Genomic DNA, 14,352 nt, shown 5'->3' on the forward strand with positions numbered 1-14,352 from the left:
CAGAGGTAATCAGGAAATAGAAACTCTCCCTGAGCCCACAAAGTATCAGAGGAGATGTTAAAGGTCAAGAACCATTATAAAGAGCTATCAATTCTTAGAGAGGCGAAGGATCAAATTGACTAGGCGAAACTGAAGCAGGGCTATTTACAAAAGCAACTTACATATGTCAGTATTTCACATTTGTAATCTATTTTAAAACTTTTGAGTAACTTTACTACTTTTAGCTATTCACAAAATCCAAGTACAAAGTTACTCAAAAGTGAAGTCTACACGTCTCCACCCCCTGAAAAAGAAAGTGGGACCAAAATCATGAGTGTAAGTTACTACCTAAAAAAAAGAAGGCAGTAATAAGTCTAGCATCACATGGCCAACTACTGATACTACAACACCTTCCCATACAACATAATGTAGGTAGGGACTTAACAATCCATTAGAAAATGTTTACATTAAATTATTTAAAATATTTCAAAAATATCAATAAATATAATGTAATATAATGTAATGTTAAAACGTAACAATAAAACATACACATTACTCATTTATAAACTATTTGAACAACTATTTTTGAATTTATAAATGAGATCAATATTAATTTTTATTAAAATATAATTAAATATCTTTAAACTGTGTATGCATCAGTTTTAATAATTGCTAATGTATAATACATTTTTTTATACATTTTACTTTTACTTAAGGTGGGCTATTTTACTTTAGGTGGGATTATTTTATTTTAACTTAAACTTCAGATTTTTTTTAATCTTGACTTAATTTAATATATTTGTTCTTTTAGGATTTAATTCAAAATTAAGTTATCGTGCTGTTGCATGTTTTTTTAACTTGTTCTACATTTATATTAAATATCTTAAATTAATTCACATTATTACTTGACATAAAAGTATTTGTACTATTTTATCATAAAGTTTCAAATACTTTAAAAAAATGTCTCTTCACTGTGAAGCTTTCCCTGTGGAAAAGCTTAAGGAAAAGTAAAAAAGTTTACTTATCTCGAAAAAAGAGTGAAAATATTTTTAAAGTCAAAAATAAATTCCAGCCGAAAGTTTAAAAAAAAGACCATAATATTAATAATTATTAAAAGTGGTTTATACAATTATTTAAAACTAACTGACTTATATTTTTATTAAAGTTATCAGTGCAAAAATTGATAAATTCAAAAAAGATTGTTAGAATATTTAATTAATAAATAAGTATGTTTTATTTTTAGATTTTTTTAAACATTAAATAATATGTATTTATATGTTTACCTATTTAAAAAAATTTTTTTAATTTAACATTATTTCCTATGGAGTTTTATTGTAAGTCACTACCGCAATTATTTTCTAAGACAATTATTATTTATAGTACTAGTGGTTGGCCAGATGTGGTGCTGGACTTACTCTGCTCTGAGCTGGGGTAATTTACTGCTGTTTTTTTTTTACCGTTTTAGGCTGTAAAGTGCAGTTTGTGAATAGCAATGGTCTTACTTTTTTCAGTGTAGGTACATGCCCTTCCGTAAACCTCTTCCTAACCCTCCGTAAACCACTGCTTACTCCACTAAACACCTCCCATTTAGTAGCAAGTATGCTCCTTTTTCCAGGCACTCCCCTTGGTCCCTCCCACATTTACTACTAATTTGTAAACTTGCATGTGCGAGGATTTCCTCATAAAAATGTTAAGAGCAGTGGTGGTGAAGATTTACAGTTTGTGAATAATACTATTCTACTAAACGTCTTACAAAAGGCAGTTTGTGAATAGGCTCCAGGGTGTTGTTGGATGGATAACACAAGCAAACAAGGGGCGCTATTATAGATAGGTCGCATTTTCCTGTTTGCACGACGGTGCACCTTTAAACAGGTGCGCTGGGTGCAAACAGGAAAAATGGCGCCCTCTCATATAGAAGGATATGGTCACCTTTTTGTTTTCATTTTAATTTGCTGTTCCAAGATAGCAAATGCCCATCTTAGAGCAGTAAATTAAAAATCACATAAAAAGTGCACTAAGGCATATTTTTTTAGTCTGGGCCCTCCCAAAAAAAGTTAATAAGACAAAACTGAATGTGAGGGGGAGTGGAAGCAAAGGTGGATTTGGCGCATGTGATGGTTGCAAATAGAAAATGGTTATTGTTGGGGCAGCGCTGTGGGCAGGATCAACAAAGTAACATTGTGGGTTGAAGGTTGTGTTTAAACTGATAAAGACAAAGCGAGTGTAGAGGGCAGGGGAAGCAACAGACGACCATGGGGGAGAGCATGGGACGCGGATGTAAGGAGGAAGTAGCATGTGGGGAGAATACATGCACCTCCACAAAGTGGTGGAAATAAAAGAAAAAAAGTAGCTACATGGTGCAAAGCTGTGCATGGGTATAAAGAATCAAATCAAAAAGAAGTTAAAGAAGCATCTACCCAAGGGAAGGACAAGTTCAAAAAGAGGAAGCAAATCTATTGAATAAGATGCAATCAAATGAGTTTGACAAAAAAGCTGACCAATTGTAAACAATGGGCTAACCCAAAAACCCATGTAAGTATTGGTATTGTCAGTTGTGGCTGCTGGCAATATGCAGCGGGTGGCGGCAGGGCAGCAGCAGGGGGGTGGGGGGGGGGGGCTTGGAGGGAGAAGTTAAAAAAATGAAGTAAAAAAACACCTGATCCTGCGGCCGCTTCGCGCTTCTCCTTCTGCTCCCTAGCAGTTCTCCTGCTGCTCTGAGTCCTGACAGTCCATGGGACAGACTCCTCCCCAACCAATCCAGACGATCGTCCCATAAATTGAGAGCAGAACTAGGATTGGCCTGAGCAATCTGCTTAGACGCTCTGCTCAGGCACAGGAAGTCTGTGCCGTTTCTCCACCTGGCTGTAGAATACAGCTGGGTTGAGAAACATAACTGCGCAAGTCTGTTTAGCTGGACTAAGACAGCTGGCCAAACAGACATGCGCACTTACAAGTGCACAAACACTCTTCCCTATGACCCCAAGCCATGCTCCTCCTTACAGGCGCTGGCACAGACCAGCAGCTGAAAATTAAAACAATATTAAAATATTGTTTTATTTTTCAACTGCCGGCTCTGAGCCAGTGGGGAAAAACTCCTCCGCCACTACGGAGGAGCCGTCGCTGGATATTGTCCACTAAAGGTCTTTGACAAAAGACAGCATAAAGCTGTCTGTATCTGAGGCCTAAAAACAGAATGGCATAAACACGACATGCTGATGTGCAGAGTGTAATGTGCTATCTATTCCCTTTGTTAGGGGATTGGAAGGACATCATGACCCTATACCTGTAGAGTCAATTACAAACGACTCACATTTTGGCTTCTTGGTGCATTATCACAACAAAAGAACCCCTTTGAAGGCATTGCAGTACCACATCACACAATTAGTTATTATACATCTATAAGTCTTCTACGGCATGCAGACTCCTACGCCAACACGTGTTAACCACCCACCCTACTCACACCAACCCTAAACCTTGGGGCTGTGATGGAATTCCCAGTCTCTCCCCTTCCCAAGGGCAGGAATCCTGCCGCTTCAATATCACGAGAAATGAAGGAAAGAACAAATTGGCCAGGACATCATTAGCAGAGAAAGGTGGTTTATAAATCGGAAATAAATGGCTCTAATTCCGGCATGTTCATCTCCATTTGCAGTGTTTGTGTAATTACTGGGGAGCACGGAGCGCGGCGGAGCCCGGGCCCACGGTGCCGACACGGGGAGAATAGATATATTCCTGTGCCACCCGGTAGCTGCTCGCGCGCCGCCGGAATACTAAAGAGGCGACGGCTTCAACAGCTATTAAGGCCGTGTTCGGCTGCGCCATTCTCTGTGAATATTAAACTTGGGCGGCGGGCGTCAAAGGCATTAATAAGACGCCCAGGCGTCGAGGCGCAGAGCACGCGTGCGGACCTCTATTCCCGCCAACTGACCCTCCATCTTGAAGCAGGGGTGAGGCCTCTCGGGCCCTGAGCGGGATTGCTGCTCGGGCCTAGAGCGGTGCAAGGCCATGAGAAGTATGGCTTGCGTTCCCGCCTTTTTTCCGCATGGAGGTGCTGAGTGTTAGAAATGGGAGTCGGATTATTTCACCGTGCAAATCAATTTGCCGGCTGACCCCTCAGTCCGTGCTCGCGTGTCCAAAGGCGAGAGCGGCCACTCCACGTCACTCTCCCCTCTCAGGACTACGAGTAGGCCGCAGCAGTGACGCAGGGCTGCCTTTCCGCCGCCACAGCCCCCTACAGAATCTGACGCCTCCTTCCATCCCCAGCCTAAAGAGACTGTTTTCCCACCACGAAGCAAAAAACACAACATTAAAATCGTTAATGAAAGTCCTCAAATTGCTACTCGAGGAAAGACGAATAGCTGCGTCTGGCGGCAGAATCGAGTAGACGAATGGATGCCTCGGTGCAAGAGGAAAATGCCATTGAAATGTCGCAATGAACGGGCCCTCCAGGCACTGGAGGCTCGTGTGGGGGATCTGGTGCCAAATTCAGGACAAGAGTGCCCCGTGGCTGTGCCTGATGTGCGTTAGTGTCACGGGCAAATCCGTTTTAGGACAAAGGGCCATGAGAGAGATACATCAACTGCGCTGGAGTGATGAAGACTGGACAGGATGCAAATAAGGTGCATTGACTGCATGGCGTCTGAACGGCAGAGGCAGAAGAGGCCCTGAAGAAGGTGCATAATACAGGGTCTCTGCAGATAATGAGTGACATGCACTGAGGAAGCTGTTATGTTATGAGAATTGTAAAGCGCATGGCTTTCCCGGCAAAGGGACGTCCCAGCGCTAGCGGCCGAGAGATGAAGATCGAAGAGGAGCCAGGCCTGCCAAGAAACACGCATCAGGTGTGACGCTAACGCATTTCAGTGTGGTGTTCCGCATCACCGCACTGAAATGCGTTGTCACGCATAATGCACGTGTCTCACAGTGGCCACTGAAGTGCTGGCAGGCTGTTAAAACAGTTTAGTGTGGCAATGCGCCATGCGCCGTGTGCCCCCACTGCTCTCCCATGCTTGCAGTTGAGCTAGAAGGCAGACTGCTTGCAGGGTGATTCACACTGATATAATGTATCACCTTGAATCACCGCAGAACAGCCGGCCAATCATGATGATGTTGTGTGCTTGAGGCAGGCGCGTGGGACAGGACGTAACATCCTGCTGCCAAGGCCGGTCGGGGAAGTTTGTAAACGAAAGTGTCTGCTACCTGTATTTTGCGCGGCTCCCCAAATGTTTCCAAATATGTCGCTTACAGTGTCGCGCTGCCTGCCGCAAGCACAGCTCGCACGAGCGCGGCCGTGCGCTATCAGCCGTGTTACTTAACCCCCTCAATTCAATAATGCAGCCAGACCTGAGAGGAGTGAGTGACCCACCGGGTTGCAGCGCGGCCACCAGGACAGAGTCTGCGTGTCACTGGAGGACGGCCCAGCCCCGGGACTCACTGGCCTGCCAGCTGCCTAGAGGGTGATTTGAATATAATTGAGGCGGCCGGCCAACCCAAATTACTGCGGTGCGCAGTGGCTTGCGGCCTAAGTGAGCCTGCAGCCACTGCCTTCCAGAGAGACGGCGTCGAGTGTCAAGCAGTTCGAGCCACACTCATCCGGACTACTGCCAAAGTAAGTGCCACCAGCCAGCCTGTGTGATTTAAACAATGAATGGCAGCGTGTGGTCAGGCAGCTGCCACCTGCAGTCAGTGCCGGACTGTGTTACTACTAAAGTCAAACTCACAGGTGACACTGCAGGATTTTTTTCAATTTCGAAAATCCTGCTGACCTGAGCCCCGAGTTGGTAATTATATATTTGTGCTCGATTTCTTGCAGTACACCAGACAACATGCTTGTGAACACTGCAAAGTACTTCAGTGTGACCCCACACTATTGCTTGCTTGATGGATGAACTACTATAAACACTTCAGCTGCTGTCAGGGGAGTTGTGCTACAAATAACATTTGCTAGACTGGAGTACCCACGAAAGAGTCATCGTGTTGGTATAATGTGTGTCTGATGTGAAGTGCCCAGACACCCTACATTGGTATGAGCAGAACTATAAAGCAAATAAACTATTTGTTAGAGAGGGACCGAAAGATGTTAGAGTGTTTTAGGAATTAAATAGATGATAAAATGCTACACGATGGTGTTGGGCCATATGTGATAGACAAAGAGCATTACCGTAGAAATTACAGTAGTCATCAATAGGGAGAAACAGCAAAACCATATGTCAATTGCAGCAGTTTTAAGATCGTCTTAGAGTTTCTCGTTGCTCATAGGTGTGTAATTTCTGATATTTATATATGCTTCCCTGGTCTTCATTGCTTGATTTGCTTGCGCGAAAACGTGTCACTCATAGTCATTGAAATGTAACTCATAATTACACTGAAATATGAAAATGTCACACTTAGGCAATCTGAAACCTTGGCAGCTATGAGGAGCTGTGCAAGGGTAGCTGTGTGCTGATCTTACTTGCTGATCTGTGAGGATTTAGGGAACTGGCCACAGATATGGTGAATTGACAGAGCTTTGCTGAAATAACAGGGTGCACTGCAAGTCATGAATGAGGGGCATTGACTGCGCTGTGCTAGAACGGCAGGTGCACCACAAGTGACGAGTAAGGTGCAGCTCAGGCATAGCTGTGATGGAACAGGTGGGGCACTGGAGGCCACGAGCGAGATGCATTTTGCAGAGCTGTGCAGAATTAGTGGCGCTTTGCAGGTCAAGGATAAGTAGCATTGGCCAAGCTGTGCTTGTCATGAATGAGGGGTATGGTCAGAGCTGTGCTGAAACAACAGATTCACCATCGATTTTGAGTGAGGTGCCACACACAAACACACAGACCCACACACACAGATCCACACACACACAGAGCCCCCACCCACACACAGCCCCCCCACACACAGAGCCACACACACACACACACACAGAGCCCCCCACACACAGAGCCACACACACACACACACAGAGCCACACACAGAGCCACACACACACAGAGCCACACACACACACAGAGCCACACACACACACAGAGCCACACACACACACAGAGCCACACACACACACTCAGAGCCACACACACACTCAGAGCCGCACACACACACTCAGAGCTACACACACACTCAGAGCTACACACAGAGCGACACACACACACAGAGCCACACACTTGCCCCGACATTGGAGTTGCCTGCGCACTTGCAGGGCAACTCTGAAAATGGGCACCGGGGAAGGAAGACACGGGCCCCTCTGGGCCCTTTAACAATACTTAGGCCTTCTCTGGGGCTCTTTACAAAACCTGCCCAAACGTTGGAGTGGCCTACTGAGCGCCCGGGGCCGCTCTAACTCTGTCTCTCTCTCTGCCCCCCAGCTCCCTTGGAACTCACCGGCTGGAGCAGAGGACTCTGACGTTCTCCTTTGCTTCTCCCGCGGTGGGGGCAGGCACCGGCAATGTGCCTCGCGCTCCCTCCTCCGCTGGGCTGCACCAGGGGCGTCTGCGGGGTTCTTCCTTAACCACGGGAGCCCCGCACCGGCAGCTTCTCTTCTTCTTCCGGCGGCGGGCGCGGGACTTCCTCTTTGGAAATTGGAAGTCCCGCACGCCGTCAGAAAACTACGGTGCCTGACTTCCTGTGATCCCCGGCCGCGGCGGTGATTCCCTGCAGTCCCGGGCTGCGGCGGTGAAAACGGGGCAGATGAGGGGTAGGCTCCCTCCGAATTGAAAATAAACAGCGGGGTGGGCACCCGCTTAGGAATTAAATTCTCGATAATCTAGCTCCTCTAAAGCTCAAAAGAAGCCGTCCCACCCCTTCTAGAACCTGGTTCAATGCGGACCTCAACGCAGAAAGAAGAACCTTGAGAGCCAAAGAAAGAAAGTGGAGAAACAACCCAACAGCCATCCTTCGCCTACAACTAAAAACAGCCCGCAAGAAGTACAACAACCATATCAAAAAAAAGAAATCCAGCTTCTTCCGAGAGGCTCTAGCCAACTCCAAAAACAGACCCAAAGAGCTCTACAACATAATCAGACATCAAACATCCAAGCCTCTGCCCTCACCCCTGCAGGCGTCCAAAGAACTATGCGACAGATTCGCCAGTTTCTTCAACGATAAGGTCCTAAAAATCGAACTATCTCTAGACATCAACAATTTATACCTCGCGAAGAGCAATGCGGCCATCCCACAGGCCCTCCCTTCCGGGCCCTCTCCCCTCCTTTGGCTAAGCTTTTGCCACGTGCAGGAAACTGAGATAATCTCGCTGATCTCGACCTCCAAACCTTCAGCTCACATCTCAGACCCCATTCCTCCCTCACTAATCAAAAAAATGAAGCTCACCTTAGCACCTATCTGGAGCAAAATCATAAACAGCTCACTACAAAGCGGAGTGGTCCCCAACTGTCTAAAAATGGGACAAGTCACCCCTTTGCTGAAAAAACCCGGTCTTGACTCTACTGACTTGAACAATTTCAGACCGATATCTAACCTCCCTCTACTCGCCAAAACACTGGAACGCTGCGTTCTCCAGCAATTGACTCATCATCTGGATAACATCAATGTCCTGGACCCCCTCCAATCCGGCTTCAGACAAGGCTGCAGCACAGAAACCGCGATGCTGAACATCATAGACGACATTCAAGGTTCTCTTGACGCTGACAAGTGCTGCCTCCTCATACTCCTTCATCTATCCGCAGCTTTCGACACGGTGGACCATAAGCTCCTCATCAAGACTCTGCAAGCAAGAGCTGGCCTCGGCGAGGTAGTTCTTGATTGGTTTTCTTCCTTTCTACACAACCGCTCGCAAATAATAAAAATGAAGAACTTCACCTCCGAAACCCAGCAAGTCAACAAGGGTGTCCCCCAAGGATCAGTACTTTCTCCTCAGCTTTTCAACATCTATATGGAACCGCTCGCCAAACTACTCAGGAATGCCAATATCCTCTTCCACCTCTACGCGGATGACACGCAGATCTACCTGGAAACCTCTTCACTTAACGACATCCACAGACTAAATGCTGTCTTAAACGATGTTCAAGATTGGCTGACAAAGAATCACCTGAAACTCAATCCCGACAAGACCGAAACTCTTCTCATCTCAAACAAAGAAGACAATCCTCAAATCATTGAGTGGCTGAAGTCGATCGATGCTCTTAAAGGTTCTCTCACGCTAGCTGATTCCGTTAAATCTCTGGGTTTCACCCTAGACCCCAAACTAACCTTGACAAACCACATTAAGAACTCGTCAAAAAGTGCTTTCTTTAACCTCAGACTTCTGAACAAAATCAAACCTTTTATTCCAAACAAGGACCTTAAACTAGCCACGCAATCGCTAGTTCTATCTAGACTGGACTATGGGAACTCAATCCTAACAGGCATTCCCAAATCGCACTTGGCTCCATTAAAAACAACACTACATGCGGCAGCAAGAATGATCACAGGATGCAAAAAATCTGACCACATCTCCCCAGCACTCAAAGAACTTGAATGGCTCCCGGTGGAAATGCGTAGCACCTAACCCACAAGGCCCTCCACACCGGAAAACCAGAATACTTGGCAAACAAGCTCACAAAAGCAGGCCAAAGTAGAAATTTGAGAAGCTCTAACTCCCTGTTGCTCATCCTACCAAAAACCAGAAAGAAGAAAACTGCGGACTGCTCCTTCACTGGAAATGCCCCCAAAATATGGAACTCTATCCCCCCGCATATCAGAACCATACCGTCCTATGCGGAATTCAAGAACCAACTCAAATCCTTGTTCCTCATCCGTTCCCTAGGTCCTGGGTAACTAGGACCATCCCCAGAACTATGTGTTATCTCTGTATCCCACTACCAATAGGTCCTACTGTTACGAACTTTTCCTCCTCCATTATTGTCTTTCGATGATCGCCTTTATTTGTTACGTGCCTTTTTGTTCACCTTTTCATTCCTTTTACTGTAAAGCGCTCTGCTACCTTCGGGTCTTGTTAGCGCTATAGAAAACTTCTAAATAAATAAAATAAATAAATTAAAAATATCAATGCGGGCAAAGTCCCGGGGTGGACACCCGCGCAATAAAAACAATCCCATACGCGGGGTGGCACCCGTAATTACATAGAACCAATACACGGCCAGAATGTAGGGTGGGCACCTGCTCGCAACTATTTAAAATAAGTGGGATGGCACCCGCGACAATCATATTCAGCTGAACCTCAGGCCACGCCATGAACACCACCATGTTTCTCCGAGGTCAAGCAGAAATGGATCTGAGAAACGCCCGTCATTATCAGACTGGGGGGCATGTTTTTCTTTCTCCCCTCTTCTCCATTGGCTGGAATGTAAACAACGGGCGTGTTTTCGACTGTTGTTGTTACAGTTCAGCCAATGGAGAGGAATGAGAAAGAAACAAAAAAACACACCCCTCAATCCGAAAAAGACGGGGCTTAGCTGGCAAAAATGACAGCACTAAAACCTCTTCTCCAATGGCTGGCCGCCGTTTAGGAAGCCAGCCAATGGAGAAGAGGGGCGGGTTTAAGCCTCACTACTAAGAAACATAAAATCTCGCCAGCGAGATTGTGCATGTGCGCAGCCTACGCTAGCCGAGACCTAAAAACTGTTAGACGTTTGCATCATAGGATCTGACAATAGGTGGGAGCACAAGGAAAATGTGTTTTGATGTATTTTCAGACAGGTTACCTCTTTAAATGTCACCATTAGCGGGACAGTCTATCAGAAGGTCTGTTGATTCAAATTAAAAGAACAAAACGTTAAGGGTGGAATGCTTCTAACAGCACTAAAACCTCTTCTCCAATGGCTGGCCGCTGTTTAGGAAGCCAGCCAATGGAGAAGAGGGGCGGGTTTAAGCCTCACTACTAAGAAACATAAAATCTCACCAGCGAGACTGTGCATGTGCGCAGCCTACGCTAGCCGAGACCTAAAAACTGTTAGACGTTTGCATCATAGGATCTGACAATAGGTGGGAGCACAAGGAAAATGTGTTTTGATGTATTTTCAGACAGGTTACTCTTTAAATGTCACCATTAGTGGGACAGTCTATCAGAAGGTCTGGTGATTCATATTAAAAGAACAAAAAGTTAAGGGTGGAATGCTTCTAACAGTTGTGTTTTTTAACACTGCAACACTCCAGACAGGGAGTAATCACATACAAATCAGCCTTGGCCCTGCTCCAATAGGAACAGTCTAGTCGCAACCACCAGGATATGTTCAGCCCCATTGATTGGAAATACATGTCGGGGAACTGACTCCTAGTCCAGGATCTCTGGTCGCGGGCTGATGAACTCCAGGTATTGACTGTGTTGGTGTGCCAGAGGTAAGGGCGGCCCCTTCTGGTAGCCACGTTGCTGCCAACCCAGGAAACGTCCAAGCAGTAGAGTGCCCTCCAGAAGGAATTCCAACAGACAAAAAAGCCTGAGGGCAAAAAACCTCCAAGAAGATAGTGAAATTCCAGTGGAAGAAAATAGGACAGAGAACCAGAAGGATAAGCGCAGAAGAGGGTACAGGAAAAAATGGCAGAGTGACTTGAATCACAGGAGAAGAAACTCTGTAGATTCAGGAATGATGAACACTAGGGCAAGGAGCATGAAGCGTTGCAACACAAAGAATAGGCTGGACAAATGTCCTTATATAGGCCTCAAACAGGAAATTAAAAGGATTCCATCTTGGATTGGGAAATGGTAATGGATAGTAATGCATGGGAAGCAATTTTGGATTAGGCTTTATTTGATCCCAGAATTCCTCCTTGGGAATTCTGGAAGGGAACGACCTAGGGAAATGGAGAGGCCGATAGCGTCCTCCATCTGCACTCCATTACTAGGCCACAGATGAGGCACAACCACACCAGGGTGTAAACCGCTGTAAGGTGAATGCAGACATATGGCGTTGCGACCCGCCTGTGTGCTGCCTGTGCTCCCCAATGGCCCCTGTAGCTTGGACCCACAATACAAGCAACCCCAGACAGTTTACAGCCTTGCTGGGAATAATTAGTGAGATGCACTTGCCTTCTTTGGTATAATGAAGGCGGGACCCACATCTGTTCAAACTCATCTCACTTAGAGTGCCTCTATCAAACAACAAAAATAAATGGGGAAATGCTGACAAACATCACTGTCACAGGCAAAGGCTCAGGCCACATTCCAGTCTATCACTTTTTTTCCCACTGTGCCATACCGGACATAGGCAAACATGCATAAATCAGACTTAGGAACAGTATTACTGGAACTACCAGGCCAAATTCCAGCTGAAAGCCAGTACAAGCTATCCTAAATTGGTTGCAACCTAGCTGGGCCTCATCAATGAAGTGATTTTGGTCACGATGGAGACTAACCTACCATTGGCAGGACTAGTCACACACACCTGCTCAGCACCAGGATACCTAATGGGTGATAGTACAAATATCCCAAAACATATGTCTGAGGATTGTGGTGTATTATATGGTATGGTTGTGCAAACTTACAGTGTAATACACACACAAAATTGAATTGAGTCCAGTTAAGCTGGTTTGTAAAGCCTTTAGCTAGACACTGGGTAGCTGTGTCTTAGAGCAGCAAGGCTTAAACAAAGGAAGTAATGTAAGGCATTTAGAAGCACCAAACAATTAAATAAGAAGGCCACACAACACAAAAGAAATTCAACATCAATTTATAAAACAGAAATAGATTATATTTTTATGAATTTGTAGACACCAAGATGAACACAATCCACTGGAGGTTTCTGGAGCTATAGCTATTTACAGATTACGTAAATCTCAGCTTTTATGTCAAAAGCGCAAACAAGCACTGGTAACAATGAAGTTTACAAACCTTTGAAAAGTTTGAAAGAGTTGTGTTCGGCTATTTCAGCCCAAGTTGGGTGACCAAATCCAACAGGGAGAGGTTGTTTTGTTTGGGGGGGGGGATAAGGAGAGTATGGACAGTTACCTGGTAACCAAAGCAGTCTCAAGTACAGTTCCACACATTACATCAAGACCACCAAAGACTTCAATGGAGTGGTCCTGATGCTGGGAATGATGAGGATGCTGAAAGATGGTCTGGGTGCTGTGTGGTTGATGGGGGTATCCTTGTGGTTATTCCTCAGGTGAGGTAAGGCAACTTTGAACACAGGGGTCGGTGGCCCTAAACGTCCGATTTGATCCAGTAGAAGTCCAGCTGCAGTTGAGCTACCAATCTACAGATCCAGCTGTATCCTTTGCAAAGGCTGGTGTCTGTTTTTGGTGTATGACAAGGAGAGAGGTAGGGAGAGTACTCTGACACTCTTGTTCCCCGGTCAGTATTCTATAAACAAAAGAAGAGTGTCCATGGAGAAAGGACTATGCCGTTCACGGGAGCACCAAAACAGCCACACTGGGATGTTTAAGGAAGGCCCTCACTCACCACCTAGTGATGACATGCTTCATCATCGGGCCCCACCAAAGAGACCGAGTGTCTCTTTGGTGTGCTGCAACGCCAGAATTACTGCGGAGCGGGATGGTGAGTAGAGGGCGTGTTGCGTGCAAATGTAAATTAGTGGGTGATGGAGGTTTAAAAATGTCAGTAGTGTATCTGAGATAACACTTTATTAAATGATCACTAAAGACAATAGATCTAAAAAATGTGAGGGACCAGTCCACTTTAATTGAGTGGTGGGTTCCTACAGAGTAGTCGACATGTTTCTTGCCATTGAAACGGTGTTAATTTACCCGGCAATTCATCAGGACTGGGTGTGAAAAAACCCCGGCGGTATGGGCACGCTAAGGCCCACCCTTACCTGGGGACGTGAGTGTGAAAAAATTAAAAAGTGGTGTAAAAAGTGCAAAAAAATTAGGAATAGAAAATTATTCCTAATTACTCCTGGTTTAGGAGGCTTCTACTGATCGTTTCTGCACCTGGAAAGAAGAGGACAGAGACATACAAGTAGAACAAGACAAACATTTAGAATTATTCCAGGTTGTCATAGGTTCTGTAGTGAATAACGTGCTCCAAGGGTGAAAGGCAATCTAGCTGTGGTAGAATAGCGCTATGGTTAACACCACCTATTAGCCCCGGGTTCGCATGAGCTAAGAGAGGTGTAGTGTACTATTCGTGGTACAAACTAGAAGTGATTAGGGGATAAAAACAGTGAAAATCTTCATAGAAGATCGTCAGCCTTGCGATCAATATAAAAATATGTAAAGATCGCCATCAAATTAAAATTGTCTCACTTTTTGGGTGTTATGAATAAACACCATGGGTCTCAGGAGGGGGGTGGAAGCGTATTCGGCACACCCTGTAGTATGGCAGAACAAGGGAAAACAAAAACGATGTCATAATAGTGTAAAGCCCCTTGGAAAACGGAGCGCGATCTGTACTTAGCTCTATTCACAGCAGAGGACTCCCACTTACGCCCTCGACGCTCGGCACCCGTAGTCCACCTACGTCACCCTCGAACTGGACCC

This window comes from Lissotriton helveticus, chromosome 1_1 (assembly GCF_964261635.1).
Source record: "Lissotriton helveticus chromosome 1_1, aLisHel1.1, whole genome shotgun sequence".
NCBI lineage: Eukaryota > Metazoa > Chordata > Amphibia > Caudata > Salamandridae > Lissotriton > Lissotriton helveticus.